The sequence below is a fragment of the Arctopsyche grandis genome, unplaced genomic scaffold (genome assembly GCF_051622035.1).
Source record: "Arctopsyche grandis isolate Sample6627 unplaced genomic scaffold, ASM5162203v2 HiC_scaffold_605, whole genome shotgun sequence".
Taxonomy (NCBI): domain Eukaryota; kingdom Metazoa; phylum Arthropoda; class Insecta; order Trichoptera; family Hydropsychidae; genus Arctopsyche; species Arctopsyche grandis.
In genome coordinates, this window is record NW_027518577.1 from 60,374 (window position 1) to 66,326 (window position 5,953).

A 5,953-nucleotide genomic window follows, 5' to 3' on the forward strand; every position below is an offset into this window, starting at 1 on the left:
ATCAATGTTTATTGAATCTACCATTGTATTTGTTTTGTTTAAAATTACTTTTAAATAAAAATCAGAAACAAATCCGGATGAAACTACTAACGAACTACCAATAAAATCATTTTCTAAAATCAACCTGGTTATCCTCAATGAAATTTGGCTAAAAAACATTTTTATAAATCAAGCTAACCTTAAATGATTAATTATATTTTTTAAGTAAATTAATTAAGAAACAACAACGAAAATCTAAAAAATTAAAACAGTATAGTACCATACAAATTTATCTAAAAACATCACAGTTTTAAGGATAAAAATTTAAAGTCATGAAATCACAAAATAAAGCACAATTTAGTGACACAAATTATGTATAAAACAGGCTTTGCTGTTATTTATAACATACCTGTTGTGTAATACTTGTAACCAATAATTTCCTTCAAATATTTTATTGATTTAATAGTGTTGAGATTATCCATTATTAATGGCACTTGATAATATCTAAAGATAAACACAGACGTGTTTTAATAATAAATGAAAAAAGACTAAAGCTAAGGGAAGTTGTTTTTATATGAATAATGGGCAAGGGCGGGCTTGAAACGGTTATTTCATTTAAATGCTTATAGAGTATTTCTTTATAAACATCAACACTGTTTTTTGTAAACAGTTTGAAAATTCAACCCGAAAACAGCGCCCTTAAATATAACACAAAATATAATTTGATGTTTTTACTGCAACAACAAGAGAAATAAGCAGTTTTTCGGCCAAATATATGTGCTAATTGTCAAAAAAAAAACATCATTTTTTTATTTAAACATTTGCTTTTTGTACATATTTTCAACAAAGTCTTCATTTTTGCCCATGCTTTGGATTGAGAAGTACAGACCAAGATCTTTTGCAGATATTACAACTCATAGAGACTTGGTAGGAGTGTTGGAAAAGTACACACTCTCAACACTTCCAAATCTAATAATCCATGGACAAAATGGCCATAATAAAAAAACAATTATTTATTCCTTAATTTCTAATTTATATGGAAAATATCCAGAGCCAAAAACAAAGACTAGTGAGATTGAAACAGGCTCAAGTAATACGACAGTTACATATCTTGAAAGTGATGAAATGATTGAAATATGTCCTTCTGAATATGGTTATAAAGATAGGTTTGTAGTACAAAGTATAATTAAAGAAATGGCACAAAGTAGACCAATTTTTAGTTTATTTGGGCCTACTAAACGATCTGTAAAAATTTTAGTCATTGATCAAGCAGAAGACTTGAGTAAAGATGCACAAGCTGCATTAAGAAGAACGATAGAAGTATATAGTGGTCATTTTAGAGTTATTATGATGTGCACAGAAACATCAAAAATGATAGACCCTATTAAAAGTAGATGTTTATTAATTCGTGTAAGAGGATTTGAAAATAATGAAATTCATTCAGTTTTAAGCAATGTAGCCAAAAATGAAGGCTTCGATGTTCAAAACAGTGTTTTTGATGAAATTTGTATAAATTCAAACGGAGATTGTAAAAGAGCTTTATGTCTTCTTGAACTTTATTGTTTCAATCTAGAATCTAATCAAGTTAAAAAACATAAATCGGATTTTTCAACTTTTAAATTAGAATGGGAATCAAAAATCGAAAATGTGGTAAGTTTAATTAAAATTAAGCCCAAGCCAGAAACTATGGCTGAAATCAGAAAAGAGTTCTACGTTCTTCTAGGTTCCAATATTCCTCCTAGTATTATCATACAATATATGATGAGAGAACTGACTGCCAACTGTAATTTTGAAATTTGTAAAACAATAGTTACATTTGCTTTGGCTTATGAAGAAAGAGTGAGATTAGGATCAAAAGCACTTTATCATCTTGAAGCTTTCGCAGCTTCTTGTATGTTGGCGTTAATTCAAAAAAAATAAACGGATTTTTCAATAAAATTTTCTGTTTTGATATAAATTCCTTGTTTTGTCTTAAATTATTTTAATACGGCGTTATTTTCTATATCTTTAAATATAACTGCTTTAATCGGTCAAGATTAATACCCCTAATGTCATTAATATTTTAAGTAGTAACAATAACTGTTAAAGTTACCCCTATGTCATTAAATCCTTTTAACAATAGCTGTTACTACTTAAAATATTTATTGACATTAGGGGTATTAATCTTGGCGGATTATAACAATAATATTTATTTAGTGTGTCCTGACATTTAAAAATATGGTTGGAAGCAGTTTTTTGTATTTCGAAAAGGGTGATACATAAACCCAAAACTACATTAATTGACAACATCCATACTGTCTGAAATTACAATGTTATTATACAAATTTCTCTAAATACTTTTAATAGATAATTTTTCGCGTAGTATTCGGTAATCTTATGATTATAACTGGGATATCTTAATTATCATCTACCAAATTTTGTACCCACAATCTCAATAAATTATTTTAGTATTGGCAATCTCATCTTAAATAAATTGAAAGTTAAATGGTTTGCGAAATAATCCATAAGTACAGCATCTATAATAAATAAAAAGAATAATAATTTGATACCCTTTTTAATGATTTATAAATACAACATTTTTCTCTCATAAGCCCTAATGGCTCAGTGGTAAAGCACTCGGTTTGGGTCCGAGAGATCCCGAGTTCGATCCTCGGTTGGGGCCTAGCTTTTTTATCCAAAACGTTTTTTAATAATTAAAAAGTTTAAGTTTTTTTTTAGAACATTTGTATTTACGGGCTTCTACTTTATTTAAATTACTAATTTTTTTTTGGGTTATATTTTCAAAAAAAATCTCATAAAACTATTTATTTGATCTTTTTTTGAATAATTTGTCCCCCGGTACAAAACTTTTTTGAAAAAACATTAAAATCTCAATATTTAAAAGGGGATTAATTTAATTCTGTTAATTTTCATTAATATAGCTTTATCATTTAGATTAGTTTGAATTCTTAGCTACTTGTGCTTTCCTTTTATACTTTTAATTTCTTTGAAAACTTCAATAATGTAACACAATAAAGCAAATATAAAAGCAAATCTGAAATTGATAACAAACAATAAAAGCAAATAAATCATTTTTAATTTGGAGTTGATCAATAAAATAGAAAAAATAGGTGCAACTACAAATAATAAAGACGTGAATATTGGGATGAATGCGTTAAAGTCAACATCGAAATCAAATGATAACATTAAAAGCACTCCAATAATAAATTTACTGAACGATTCAGCTTTTATGAAGCCGTTTGTTAGAGGTAAATAATAATAAAGGCCATAATAATGAGAATGAAAATTTGAAAAATAACGCAGTAATTTACAAAAATTTAAAATACTTGAAATATTATGTTTTAAAGTTAAATGAATATAATTTTCAAATGGGAAATAAAATAAATCCTTAAAACTAAAGAAAATCTTTTTTTTAAAAACTTTTCTAGTTAAAAATACCAACTCTGTATTTGGTTGGTAATTTCGTAAGGGAAAAATATTATAAGAATCTTCAATTCCTTCATTTAAATAAATTTTTATAAAATAATGCTTTTTACAGCTTTCTCTTGATATTTTAATGTATTTAGTCATCACTTTCATTTTACTAATTGTTTGTCTAAGTTCAATTTCGAATTCTTTAGAACCTTTAAATTGAATAAAAATAGTTTCATTAGGTGTTTTCTTTTTAATAATTTGTGAATTATCAAAAAGCTCATATTTAGGATTGAAATCAAAACGAGCAAACAATGATTCAAAACTCATCAATTCAAAAGCCTGTTGATTAAGTTTTAAAAGTAAAGGAAGTATAAAAAATAAAACCTTTCTAAATAAAGGTTTCTTCTGGTTTAGAAACTTAAACAATTTGTTTGCGACTTCTAAAAGCATATAGGGGGGCTAAAAACAATGTCTAAATGTTGTTGTGATAGTAATTATAATGATTTTAATTAAATAAAAAGAATATAATTGGCAAAGCAAAGAAATATGATTTGCTAAAAACTAAATAGAACTAATCACAAAGTAATAAAAAGACTCTTAAAAAAATTAAACAGCAGAAATATTCAAGATTTGGATATAAAATGACGCAATTTAATTAATTTACTCATTAATTAAAGCTAAGCATTGAAAGCTTTTTTAAAAAAAAACTTTAGGACGGCTTTTTTTTGTTCGGATTTATTTAAGCTGTAGTTGTTAATACTTGTTAGTTTTCTTCGTGTGTTTCTCTGTAACCCGGTCGGGGAACCGCATTGCTGCGTAAACCCCCCACGGCCCTTATGCCAGCTTAATCCCTCTGCCGACAGTCGGCTAGCCTTAGGACAAAGTGTCCCATTGACCTTGAGCACTTTAAGACGGCTTAAATTAACAAGGACTTAATGCTATAGAAGACAGGGGGTTTCGTGCATTATTTTAATACAATTACACATATTAATCATCAGATTGTAATTTATGGAATAAAATATATAAAGTTGGATGTTTAAGTTTAAATGTGTATTTATTTAAGTATTTTATTGCTATAATCTGGCAAAACTCATATCCCTGATGTCATTTAATATATTACTTAAAAAAATTATAATTATCTGATTTTTAATTAAATATCACCTTTTTCAAATTGAAATTATCCACAACCAGCATTTTCCAGAGAGAATCAACAATTAATATTTGTGGTGCCGTACTTCTTAGATAACAATAAATCTAATGATGTTGATATTACGACTCAAATTAAACAATAAACTTATACTTTATTATTAAATAAATATTTATTCAAAAGAACCGTTTAAACTTATACCTATTGTATTATGGCATCGAATATAGCGTAAGCTCTTCATTAAACAAGTATTAATTTAAATTATATTGTAAATAGAATTTAATGACATAGGGGTAACTTTAACATATATAGTAAGAGTTTGAGGTAAACATGGGTATTTATTTAAGTACAATATATATATCCAACTTATATTAATAAAGGATATCACAACTACTATATCATTAAATTCTATTTGCAATTACTAAAAATCTAAAATCTAACTAAAAAATGTTTAACAACACAATTTAAAATTGTAGATTGCCGCTTTGTTTTAAACAGACCATTTTAATCAAGATAATACCAATTTAACATATTATTGAAAATTTATTTTAAATTTTAAGCATTAATTGATTAATGGCAAGAAATATAAAAGTACGACAAAGTATTTCTATTTAAATCTTTGTTTACGAGACTAATTATTAATTTTAGAGTCCTGTTTATCTGGATTTTACATTTTTCTTTTAAAATTTTGCGTTTAGAAAATTTTGAATATTTAACCGAGGAATGTTTGATAAAAGAATTTGGGACGCTATTGGTAACAAAAAAACTTGCTCATTCAAATTACACACTAAACTAGAAACACTTTGTAAGAATGAATACAATGTAACAGGGATATGTAATGAATTTAGTTGTCCTCTTGCTAATACTAAATATGCAACAGTTAGATCTATAGGAGAAGAGTTGTTTCTTTTTGTAAAGGAACCAGAAAGATGTAATACACCAAGTAAAATGTATGAAAAGATTAAACTTAGTACGGATTATAAAGAAGCACTGGCCGATATTGAAAAGAATTTAGAGTTTTGGGATGAAGAGGTAATTCATAAATGTAAGCAGCGCATGACTAAACTTACCGAATATCATGAAAGAATACAATATCTAAAAGAGCATGTAGAGCAAGAACTTACAGTTAGAAAAACTAAAATGAATAGGAGAGAGAAAACAAGAGCATTACGTGCTCTTAATTCTATTGATTTTGAAAAAGAGATTGGAAATGAACTTTTGATGAGATTGGAGGCTGGAATATATGGTGAAGAGAATAAAGATAAATATGACAGGGCTGTTGTAAAAGAGAAGAAAAAAAAGAGAAAGAGGTTTGTTACAGACTTTGAAGAAAGCAATGAAGGAGCAGATGTTCCTAAAAAGAAGAAGAAATCTAAAAAAGTGGAAAACAAGCAGGCTGAAATGGAATGGTAG

General features: G+C 27.0%; 1 non-coding gene and 1 pseudogene across 1 annotated transcript; both read left to right on the forward strand.

Moving 5' to 3' along the window:
- Window positions 1–2,569: 2,569 nt before the first annotated feature.
- TRNAP-UGG (transfer RNA proline (anticodon UGG)) lies at window positions 2,570–2,641 on the forward strand. The gene has a single exon. It is a non-coding gene; the product is annotated as a tRNA-Pro (tRNA).
- A 2,622-nt stretch (window positions 2,642–5,263) lies between these two features.
- On the forward strand, window positions 5,264–5,953 carry LOC143922173 (protein MAK16 homolog pseudogene; annotated as a pseudogene).